The sequence below is a fragment of the Sceloporus undulatus genome, chromosome 9 (assembly GCF_019175285.1).
Source record: "Sceloporus undulatus isolate JIND9_A2432 ecotype Alabama chromosome 9, SceUnd_v1.1, whole genome shotgun sequence".
In the NCBI taxonomy this organism is placed as follows: domain Eukaryota; kingdom Metazoa; phylum Chordata; class Lepidosauria; order Squamata; family Phrynosomatidae; genus Sceloporus; species Sceloporus undulatus.
In genome coordinates, this window is record NC_056530.1 from 7,068,102 (window position 1) to 7,080,643 (window position 12,542).

Genomic DNA, 12,542 nt, shown 5'->3' on the forward strand with positions numbered 1-12,542 from the left:
AGGAGGAGGAAGAAGAAGAGGAAGAAGGGGAGGAAGAAAAGGAGGAGTAGAGGAGGCAGAAGGAGTAGGAGAAAGAGGAAAGGCTCTTTCCCCTGCCTGGCTTTCTCCGCCGGCGACGGAGGAAGCCAGGGAAGGGAATGGGGCCTCGCTTTCCCTGCCTCACTTCCCTCCGCGCGCGCACCTGCCACTGGCCCCTACTGAGGCCTGGGCTGGGCAGTGTTCAAGCCCTCGCCTTGGAGGCGAGGAAGGCGAGCTGGAGGAGGAGGTGGGTTGGCGCCGCAGCAGCTGCATTAGCGGCAGCGGCAATGGCCGGAGCAGGCCCCCAAACAGGGGACCAGGCACGGGTGGGGGCCCAAACCGGACCGTGACCGGGAGGGCCCCCCCAAAACCGTGCTGGTCACGGGGGGGCCGTGCTATGGCAACCCTACACTAAAAGCAATTTCCAGAAATCCTGTTATTTCCTTTAGTAACTTAGAACATTATATTTCCACCATTGCTCCAAAACTGTAATCATTCTGAACATGTTGGCTGCCCACCTGAAACTTTTTTGTAACTTTTCAACTTTTCATTCATTATAACTAATCATAGGAAAGCAAAAGTGCAAATGTATGTGCTGTCAATCAAAATTTAGTCACTGCAATTTGAACTTAAAAATTAAGTATTTTGAAATTAATAAACTGTTCCTCTTGACTCTTGACAAAACAGCCTGAATATTCTGTTCTTGTGGCTGGGAGACTCTTTGATCAAAGATAGTATATGAGTGCCTTTCCTCACTGATTCAAGGGTCTCTTGCAGTCCGCAGACCCATCCCGGGTTGCACAGCAGGTCTGGCCTTCCAGTACCTGCCTTCACTAGGAGCTCTGGATTTACCCTTCTGTTTTGCTCAGCAGCTACATATGCCCACTGGATAACAACAACAACAACCAACAATAACACATAGCTATTAACATGTTCAATTATACATATTTACTGTATATATTCATGTATATGTCTAGAAATGTTAGTCAAAAAATTGACTCCAAAAACCTGGGTCGACTTATCCACAGGTCAGTGTAAGTACACTGAACTTTAATTCTTATATGTATGAAAAAGGAGCCATCCCCTTTCTCTGAACAGAGTGGTAAAAAGCAAGAGCATAATCCATCCTGGGAACACCAAACAAAAGCATGGATCCCCTCTATTCTCTCATCCATCCAGCCTTTAGGATGAGCACACAGTTATGCCTGCCAGAATTTGGCATCATTTTCCTTTTCATCATCCTTTACATCCTTTGTTACATGCATCTAAGTTTTATCTTCAACTTACCCAAGGGTCATATCAAAATCCATAATTTTGGCCCCAAAACCTACCCTCAAGTTATACATGAGGTTGTCTTATAGTCGAGTATATATGGTAGCTGTTTTCTACCTCTTTGCTTGTCATTCTGTTTGAAAAGCTTGGGGCAAATAATATAATGAGCATTTGGAGCCTTAAAATGGTGTGTGTGTGTGTGTGTGTGTGTGTGTGTGTGTGTGTGTGTATAAGTGTGTGCAGAGAAGAGAAGAGAAGCATCTTACGAACAGCCATAGAAGTACCTGGAGGGGGGGGGGATTTCAATCTAGATTTTATTCCACATCTCTGAACCCAAAGTGATAAAATGAACTTTAACTTTTAAAAACAAATCAGCTTTCTGAGGAAGAAACATAATCAGAGTTTTAATTATCTCTGAAACTCCCCTAATCCCTCAGGAGCGTATTTTCAGAAGTAATCTTTTAACAAACAATAGCCTCAATAATCGGCAAGAACAGCACTTCTTGCCATGTATGCCGGCTTTCCAAGCACCTCTGCCTCCACAGGGACAATGTGAGTTAACAGACCTTAAAGTGGTGGATAATCCAGGCATAGATCCATAAACCTATCTCTTCCTGACCTAGAGGGCAACTGGGACAACTGGTGCTGCATGAAACCAATCTTCTTTTCCAGCTCTTAAAAATCATTTTAACTTCCAGTAAATCTTCCATTGACATAATTTGCCTTCTGGTCCCAAGTCTCAGCCAGTATGAATACAAATTGGTGTACATATCACAACATTGTACATTATGCTTCTGAAAAATCTCTGCCCAGAGATTCATAACATATTGTGACTAGCCCATGTATTTCAAATCAAGTGATATTTTTGACTCCATCTTGCTTGCATGATACAAATTTGGTTACTGCTCACTTAGAATTCTCTTGTAGTGATTGTAGTGGTATAAACTGCTCTCATAATTCTTCCCATCTCTGAAGAAGGATGGGAGGTTTTATTACTGTTCACCCACATATGAATTGTGAGATAATTAGAAAGTCTTATCTCTTACCTGGGCCAGACCTGATCCATTCTAATTCCGAGGACCTCGCTAAACCATCCAATTGGTAGTAGTGACAGGCATGCACTTCCATTTGAAACTCAATGTTCTGGATGTTTTTATAGCTTTATTACTTCAGTACTTTATGTGTGTTGAGCATTTAAACAGTGTGGGTGCATTGACGTATATGCATCCTCATGTTGGAAAGATATAGCAACATAAGAAACTCATTTTGGTATATTGACAATGATATTTTGAAAATGTGTGTTGCTGTTGTTTGCAAATGACTGGATTCAAATTTGTCAACTCAAAATCAGAAAATATCACACAGGGGAGGGGAAAGGTATCTTGGTATAGTGGAGGTATATGGTGAGACAGGCTAGTATCAATTTTTCACTTCAGCTCCGTATGTGTTGTAAACCAAGTCAAAATGGTCTGCTGAAGAAGTGTTCTGTGTCGCTTAGGAAACACACACACACATTGTAACGTAGTACTAGTCCTCAAAGCTTCCTCTGAAGAGACCCCAAATACTCATGCAGTTGTACTGATCAATATCTGTCAGAGCTTGGAAACTGGCATTTTTAGACTACAGCTATCATAGCTGGATTGGAGGTTATGGCAGCTGTAGTCCAGTATTTCTAAGCTCTAGTTCTCTCTGTCTCTCTTCCTTGGATACTGTAATGCATGAAACTTAATGGACAATACAGATGTGAGACACAATATTCAGCTTTTCCTTTTTAAAGCCAAATGGGACTCATTTTGAGCAAGGAAATACCTGGTGCTCAAGGCTATATTTTAGAGGGAGGAAGTGGTAAAACCACCTTTGAGTACTGCTTGCCTAAAAAACCCTATGAAAATTGATGTATGACTTGGAGGCACATACACACATACACACTTTGTAATTTCTGCAGCCCCTGGAGCCAGGTGGACCATATCTGGCCCTAGGACCAAAGGTCAGCCAGTCAATCAGATTTTATTGCTTTTGGCCAATGGCCTTTGCATAAAACAATATCACAAAAACAACAATATATATACATATCATATTTGCAACATCAGTGGTAATACAGCAATTTATGATGTATAAAAGTGAACATTTGGAAATTTTTAAAATAACTATTAATATTTTGATAATATGAGGAGTGGGCTGCATGTGGCTCACTGCCAAACTACCTGGGGCCATATGTGTCCCACCAAATCTGTTTTTTGTGTCCACTGACCTCTCCAGTCTGTCCTGGCTGCACATTTGTGGCCACAAGAAAAGATGAACTCTTGGAAGGGTCCAGGAGCAACAATTTGCCTTTTTAATAGCTTATCATGTACTATTAAATATTCCTCCAAGAAAATCCAGAGGGGATTGCTTGGGGGCATTTCTGACAATCTATGCACCCCCAGAAAGCCCTAGGGGCCAAAAACTGTCCCCATGAACCCATCACATCTGCCCACTGCAGCTAGGAGAGGTATCAGCCATTCTCTCTCACACACACTGGCTTTCCTCTGTCTTCCAACATGTTGGCTGACCAAGCTTCAAGCAATGTCTACCCTCTTCCTGTCCTCTGACCCTTCTTTGTCCCCTCTCAGGAGGTCTCCATGCCCTCTCTAGCACCCCATTCTTTTAAAGGCTCCAGATAAGCTGGGTCTTGATCCATGAAATCCATCCCAACCCTTCGTTCCTTATAGGCACCTTAAAAGAGTTGAGTAGAGAAAGATTAACATAGGTGCAGAAGGCCCTTGGGTGAGCGGTTCCCACCAGACATTCCCAGGCCCTCCATTCTTTGACTCCTTCTCTCCCTACCACATGCAACTCCTCTCTCATGACATTATGTTGGAGGAACCAATGGCTGCCAAAAATATGGATTCAAATTATACCCACAGGTCCTTCACAACAATCCTGGCTAAAGTGGCTGCAAATTTGATGCACAGATTGTCAGTATAGGAAAAATGTGTAATTCACATTTGGAGTGTCCATTACATCTATAGACAATAAACTGTTCTTCACAAACATCTCTAAGTCAGCACTGGTTTCCCAAAGAAAGGAGACTACTTATGCAATATAGTATCCTTAGTTTATTTAATTCTTCTCCCCGCAAATTGTTGTCACATGCTGCTGGAGTGAAGAAAGCAGACAGTTGAGTTTTGCTTCCCAACTTTATTATTACAAGACTTATATAACTTTGCATGCAAGATGGATGGACTCTATTAAGGAGGTCACAGCTATGGGGAAGGCAAAGCAGTATGGAGCAGTATGGTAAGGGACTCCCTATATAGTCCCTAGGGTTCATATGCCCCATCTATCAACTCAGCCCCTCACTCCCATTCATCTCTAGCTACTCCTCTCCTACAGGGACTCTTGCAGTCAATATTAGGCACAGATTTAATACACAAAATGCTTTATGGTCAAACATTGTAACAAATATAACAGAAGTAGCAAATGGAAACACCGAGCAAATCAATGTAATGACTCTACAGAACTGAAAATGGCCGTCACCATTCAGCCAACGTTGCAGCTATAGCTGCAAATCTGACTGCTTTGCCCTCTCTTGTCCGCCTATTGTTCCTGAGTAGGAGCAAGCTCCAGCTCTTCAGGGGCCTCAGTGTTATGATATAACACATATCCCCTTCTTTTGCAAATACTGTATTTGTATTGTGGAACACAACAAATGCCAACACAAGAGGAAAAGGGGTTTTCGCTGCTACGGTCAGCCTGGAAGAGAGGCACCCTCACCTACTCTTCCCCCACCCCTAAAAAAAACATACTCAGTGACATTTGAGGCACATTTCTGTTGCTTGGAAGGCATGCTTTCTGGTGTTTAAGCTCCCACTGTACAGCTTCATAAGTCAACAGTGCAGTGAGTAAGTTGCATCAGAAAGGTTAACTGAGGGATTTGAACCCCCATTTATTGCTATGATAGGTTTCTGGAAACAGCCCCTCTTCTCCCAGCATCTATGTTGTTGCTATTAACTGCCCTTGAGTTAGTCCTGACTCATGGTCACCCTGTGGATGAGAAATCTCCAAACAAGCCCAACCCTTATCCTCCACTGCCCTGCTTAAGTCCTGTAGATTCCCTGATTGAGTCCAGCCATCTGTCATGCAGTCTTCCTCTCTTTCTACTGCCTTCTATCTTCTCTAACATTATCATTTTTTCTAGTGAGTCATGTTTTCCCCTGATGTGGCCAAGTACTACAGTCTCCGTTTGGCTTCTAGGGAGACTTCAGGTTTAATCTGTTCAAGGACCCTTTTATTTTTATTTATTTATTTATTTATTTATTTATTTTGTCTTTTTGGCTGTCCAGTGTCCTCAGCACTATACTCTAGCACCACATCTCAGATGAGTTTATTTTCTTTCTGTTGGCTTTCTTCACTGTCCAGCTCTCAAATGCATACTTGGTGGTGAGGAATATAATGGCTTGGATAATTCTAACTTCAATTGTATGTGTTTGCACTTTAGGACAATGTTTGACATGACCATTAGCTGAGGTTAATTGGAGTGTGCATTGGAAATCTACCACAATTGGTCCCTGTGGGTCTGAGGAGTCTGAAACCATTTCCTACAAGAAAAGAGATTCAACATCAACATTAGGAGGAACATCTTGATAGTAATGGCTGTTCAACAGTGGAACACACTCCTTCCTCGGAGTGTAGTGGAGTCTCCTTCCTTAGAGGTTTTTAACAGAGGCTGGATGGCCATCTGTCAGGGATGCTTTGATTGAGATTTCCTGCATGGCAGCATGGGGTTGGATTGGATGGCCCTTGTGGTCTCTTCCATCTCTATGATTCTATGATTCTATTGCTTGGTGACATAAATCCAAGAGAGTTCATATGACTCATTCTGAATGTCTCACCAGAGTACTTCTGGGAGGGAAGGTATGCCCATCATTTTGGTAGGCCTTAATCATTTTTGACAGATCATCAGTCAATCATTTTGACAAGGCAATCATTCTTGACAAGTGATTAAAAAGCCACAAATCACCTTTTGACAGGAGCTACACTGCCCTAGTGATCCCATCATCCAACATTACAAAACGTATACAAAATAAATGGTTAGCAAGCATAGCAGGATTTATGACCCTGACCCAGATCTAATAAGACAATCATGATGGCTATATACTGTCCAATAGTGGAGGGTGTTGTTGCTCTTGTGTCCTGCTTATGGGTGTCTCACAGGCATGTGGATGACCACTGTATGAACAGAATGCTTAACTGGATAGACCTTTGGGCTGATACAGTCTGGCCCTTCTCTTCTGAAGCACTCTGCAAGAATGACAACTAATCACAGTGACACTGGGGAGAGAGAACGACAGAGTTAGTTTATATTGGAAAGAAGGAAAGCACCATTCCAATATTTATATTCCAAGGCTACCATCTAGTGGTCAGTGAAAACTGGAATTAATAGAGCAGGAAAAAGAGCAGCTTTTCACAACACGGCATGTCTTAAAGAGGCATATTTTAAAAAAATAATAATGTTGATACCACTTGGAATGTATTACTTGAAGATATTATTCCTATCTTCTTACACATTATGACCTGTTGTTGTTCTGAATGGGTGATTGCCAGCAACATTTTTCAGACAAACATATATTTAGCATATTGTTCTTCTGAGTGTGTGATACCCATCCATTTCAGACAAACTCAAATCAGTTGCTTGGTTGCTTTGCTAGAAAATGTGCTCCTATGATATATGGGAGCAGAAAAACCAGAAGTGCTGTTGTGCATACACAACAGCAGTTCCAAATGGGAATCCACTATAAGGTACTTCCAAATGGTATGTCAAAGAGTCCTAGATGCGGTTACACTCCCCTTGAAAGACTGTGGTCACAGTTTAGGGGTGCTTCTGGACATGTCGCTCCAAATGACAGCTCAGATAGATGCAATGGCCAGGAGTGCTTACTATCAGCTTTGGCTCTGTGCCCCTATCTAGAGCTGGAAGACCTAAAGAGGGCAGTACATGTGCTGGTGACCTCAAGGTTGGACTTCTGCAATGCACTCTACATTAAGCTATCTCTGCGCCAAGTTTGGAACTGCAGACACTGCAGCCGGTTGATTAATATAATAATAAATAATAAAACTTTATTTATATCCCGCCTCTCTGTACATGAAAATCAAGGCATCTTACAATTTAAAAATTACATACAGAATCCCATGTCCTAGTATCCCACCCTCCTTTAAAACATCAATTAACCCTATGAGTTGCCTATGTCAGAATTGATCTGAAGGCACATGAGAACAAACACCATTCATGGATCCAGAAAGCCATTTCTCAACACATCTGCACAGAATCTGGGGACACAATAGATCCAAACCAGAAGATTAAGACAGAACCATTTCCAGGGGTTTTGTACTGAACATCTATAAATTTTGTTGATTTTCAACAAACAAAAACTATTCTTAAACGCTATTATTGATGTCACAACCTTGACAATCAATTTCATTTTGCATTTATTTTGGTATAGTCCCCTGCAGCATCAATCAACTAAGTCTGTTAAAAGTAAGAGATGTGATAATGATAAGGAGCCCTGGTGGTGCAGTGGTTAATACCTGTACTTCAGCCATTCATTCACAAGCCACAAGGTTGTGAGTTCAATACCAACCAAGGGCTCAGGGTCAACTCAGCCTTCCATTCTTCCGTAGGTTGCTAAAATGAGTACCCAGCTTGTTGGGGGCAATTAGCTTCCACATTGTAAACCGCTTAGGGAGTGCTTATGTGCACTGATAAGTGGTATAGAAATGTACTTGCTATTGCTATTGCTAATGATAGCAATATAATAGGATACTTTTGGGTGCTTTTTTCCTTTTTTTAACCAGCAAACCAATGCCACCATAATAAATTGGGTGGCTAATGATCATAAGCTTTATTTATTACTGGTACATAAACTAATGACAGGGCCAAAATACCTTAAAAGTACCAGATCCCATCAGATATTGGAAACTAATCAGGGTCAGTCCTTATTAGTACTTGTATGGCAAACTGCCAACGAATACCTGGTGATGTAGGTTATATTTCAGAGGAAAGACCTGGCAAATCCCCTCTGACTATTCCTTGCCTAAGAAATCCTTATGAAATTCATAGGGTCAGCATATGTCAACAGGTGATTTGAAGACACACATATAACTGATTATACTTTAATCAACTGATTAAATTACCCTGACAATCCTCCTATTCCTTCTTAAGTTGTTTGGTGACATGGGCTTTATTTATTACTGATAGCACAACATGAATGAATGTAATAAATGAATGAATTGATATCTCAAGTGATGAAATTGCCCTGAAAATCTCCTTACTCCCTCTTTGATGATGTATAAGAAGCTTCGCTCTCATGGTCCCAAACTTCCCATCCTATCTCTTCCAGAGTTGCCTACATACACCTGTTGGGGTAGTCATTGGAAGACACTGAGAGCTGCTGCAACCAAGGGATTCATCACACCTTCTTTCTGTCTCATGGATTGTTCCTCTGCTGCTTCCGTTCTGAGTGTAACTTTGATGCTGCATTGAACAGACTACTAGTGTTTATCCCAATTCATTTGCAGCTTACAATGAAAGCAGAAAGCATCTTGGGGCTTCAACATGGTGCCAGATAATGTTCTGTCTTTTTGGTGATTGCTCAGACCACCTGCCTTCCATTTAAGGAGGAGGAGGAGGAGAAAGAAGAAGAGATGCCGGTGGAGATGATGGTGGAGACAGTTAGGAAAGGGGGAAGAATTTATTTTGCTATCTAAATTTACAGTCACACTCATTAAATCAGACATATTAAGAACAGCAAACAGGAGATAAAGTAACGCTATTCGACAAAACAAGGGGAAATAAAAAGACTCAGCACGAGAAAAAATAAAATAAAATAATAAAACTTTAATTTAATTTAAATCCTGCTTTTTGTTGCCACAATCAAAGTTGCATACAACCTTTAAAAATACAATATATACAATTTCCACCCCCCTTAAAAAAGGATTAAACAATTTTAACCATTAAAATTACAGACAATAAAACCTAAAAACAATAATCAAATAATAGAATAACGGTGGGCAGAGTCTTCACCTGTATATGTCTCTGGGGGATCTTTACGTGGCCGGGTCCTATTCTGGGAAGAAGCTTGGATGACACTCAGAAACCACGTACATACCTCCCCACAACTCTTTAATGATCAGATATAGAATGAATAGATGGCAAGATAAGGGATTATATAATTTTAATGGCTTTGCATAAAAAATTCTGTCCCATAGGCACAGTGACTGGTGCACACTGATGACATTCTTGCTCCCTTGCCAGAGATGTCAGCTCCCCTTCCCACTGTATCAGTCCATTCATTACGTGGCCACATTGGAGACATACTGTTTGGATCTTTCTCACATCTTTTATATCTGGATCTCTAGATCAATGCAAAATGTTGCACTCCAGAACAAACTGGACCATTCCATTTTGATCCAGAGTTCATACAAATAGGGTCCAAATCATTCTTTCTTAGGGTTTGACCTAGTGACGGTAAATCTGTTGGGAAGCATAATTCAATTTTTCCTCCCCTAAAAGTTGAGAAACACAGGGATATTTTTTCCCTGTTTGGTTGAAAAACTATACAGCTTTTGGGGGAAACTCCACAACTTTTGGAGAGAGCTGCACAATTTCCTCTCACTGTCAATGCAGCACTTTTCTGAAATACATTTTCTATGAAACAGAATCTCCTCAGATTAGGGTTAATATTCCACTATTAGAATGATAATTTGGGAGACTTCTGCTTCTCATGGACTAATTTGGAGGAGGAGGAGGAGGTGGAGGAAGGGGAGAGAAGAAGAGGGGATTTTGCTCCAAAGATCTTAGGGTTTAAATAGATTGGGATAAACATCCAGATGATAGGGTTTTCCATACACTGATCTTTGAGTCCTCTGAATAGATTGACTAGTGTGGAGGAGGAAGGGGGGGGGTTAGATGGTGTTAGTTTGATTCTCAGCATTTTAAATTTACGAGTTCCATTGACTTCAATAAATCCTGCAAATATTCCTGTCACTCTTGTCTAATTCCCTCTCTTCTTTCCCAATTCTTCTTCTTGTACCTGTTCATGGAAAACATATATATGCCACAGGAGGAGGAGAATGAGAGGCTTGGCACAGAGATTTGCAGGATGTATTGAAATCAATGGGACTCACAAAATTAAGAGAATTAAGTGAACACTCCCCTCTCCCCCACTCCTTGGATTGGGGTTAATATCCCAGTATTTGTACATCGATCTGGGTGATATCTGCATGAGCTCTTCCATTGTACAACCATTGTGTAACTAATTGAGTGAAGAATTATACCCTACATCTGCAATATGGCTTCAGATTCAGGTGTGAAGGGGGGAGGGAGCATACAGATCCTATGTACAAATTTTGTCCTCCTCAAAAAAAAAACCAACAAAACTATAAACAATGATAAGAAAATACCAAAAGTGACTTGACCCATCATGAACCTAAATAGATGTTGTGTTAAAGAATATGGGTTGATGCAACCAGATGTCTGATGTACATGTTGTTGTCACTTCTAGGGAGGAGACTAACTGTTTACAGAAGCTGTGAGCAGTAAGCGTCTCTTATATCATTAGACAAGATAAGTCAGCTGAATGGTCCATAAAAAGATATCAAAGAAGCTGAAAGGAGACAGACAGATGCAGCTGTTAGATAGCCCAAGCCAATGTAGTAATGGATGCTGCTTGATGTAGCAATGCCCAGGCGTATTAACCCTTGGATGCCTGTGTGTTCACATATGCCAGTTTAGAGCTATATAGTGTGTCAACAGATGAGGTGGAATTTCTTAGTGTTTCTCCCTATGGGGAGTGCATATGTTTGTATATCTATAGGGCTGCCTGTACAGGCCAAAAGGCCCGTGTTCCCCCCTAGCTCCGTGTTGCTTGGATGACGTAAGCCAAAACCCCAGGGCCAGGTATTATGTTATGTTTATATTTAATTTGCTTAATATTGTTTTTATGTGGACCTGTGCTGAGGGTTTGGGGAAAGGATTTTCTATGAACCCTGTTTGACTTGTAACGTTCTTATGTTTTCCTATTGATTGCCACTGTATTGATATTGCTTATTGTTGTTGTCTGCTTTATATGGCTGGGGGGCTGGGAAGGGATTAGTTTGCTTTTTTGTTGTATTTTTATTGTACTTCCACTGTTGTTAGCCATTCAGATTCCTCATTGATTGTGTGGGATACAAATAAATTTATTATTATTATTATTATTATTATTATTATTGATCCTGGCAAACTGGACTAATGGATTCAGCCAGATCCTGGGGAAAACAACCGTTACCCTGGGCCAATTTGAGTGCTGGTTTGCCACAGAGTTTCCTGGAAACTCCATGGAAAACCCTGGCAGTCCCCTGGCTGGGCTCCTTACCTTTCCTGGAATGTTGCTCCTACCAAAAAAGCCCTCCATCACTGCATCTGATGTGGAAATGAGTACCAGGACACATGAATGCGGTCAAATGCAGCCAGCTGTCCCGTTTCTGCATCAGATGTGGCAATGAGGGATTTCTCTGTAGAAGCAACAGCACAGAAAGGTAAGGAGCACATGCCAGAATCAGGTTAGGGTTAGGTGAAGGATCTGGAAACCACGAAGCCCTATGAGGAATGACTTAGGGAGCTGGGGGTGTTTAGCCTGGAGAAGAGAAGGTTAAGAGGTGATATAATAGACTTGTTTACTTGAAGGGATGTCATATTGAGGAGAGAACAAGTTTGTTTTCTGCTGCTCCAGAGACTAGGACCCAGAGCAATGGATGAAAGGAAAAGAGATTCCACCTCGACATTAGGAGGAACTTCCTGACAGTTAGGGCTGTTTGACAGTGGAACACACTTCTTCCCCAGAGTGCAGTGGAGTCTCCTTCCTTGGAGATCTTTAAGCAGAGTCTGGATGGCCATCTGTCAATGGGGATGCTTTGACTGAGATTTCCTGCATGGCAGAATGGGATTAGACTAGATGGTCCTTGCAGTTTCTTCCAGCTTTACGATCCTATGATTCTAGGTCCCTGGGTCAGTGTGAGGATGGGCATAGAAACACCTGCCCATCCCTGCACCAGCCCAGGAGCTGACCCAAGTGAGCACTGAGGCCAGAATAGCACAGGCTCAGACTATGCTATCCTGGCCTGTCTGCTTAGAGCCAATGACTGCATATTATAGCTAAAAAGACAAACAGGGAGTCTACTCCTTTCCCCATAAAAATATCCTGAGTTTCTAAAACTTAAGAATGCTTAAGAGA

The 12,542-nt window shown here is 41.6% G+C and overlaps 1 protein-coding gene across 1 annotated transcript in view; it reads right to left on the minus strand.

Annotated features, from left to right (window-relative positions):
* PUM1 (pumilio RNA binding family member 1) overlaps positions 1-12,542 on the minus strand; it is a 721,963-nt gene that overhangs the window by 439,891 nt on the left and 269,530 nt on the right. The window lies entirely within an intron of this gene.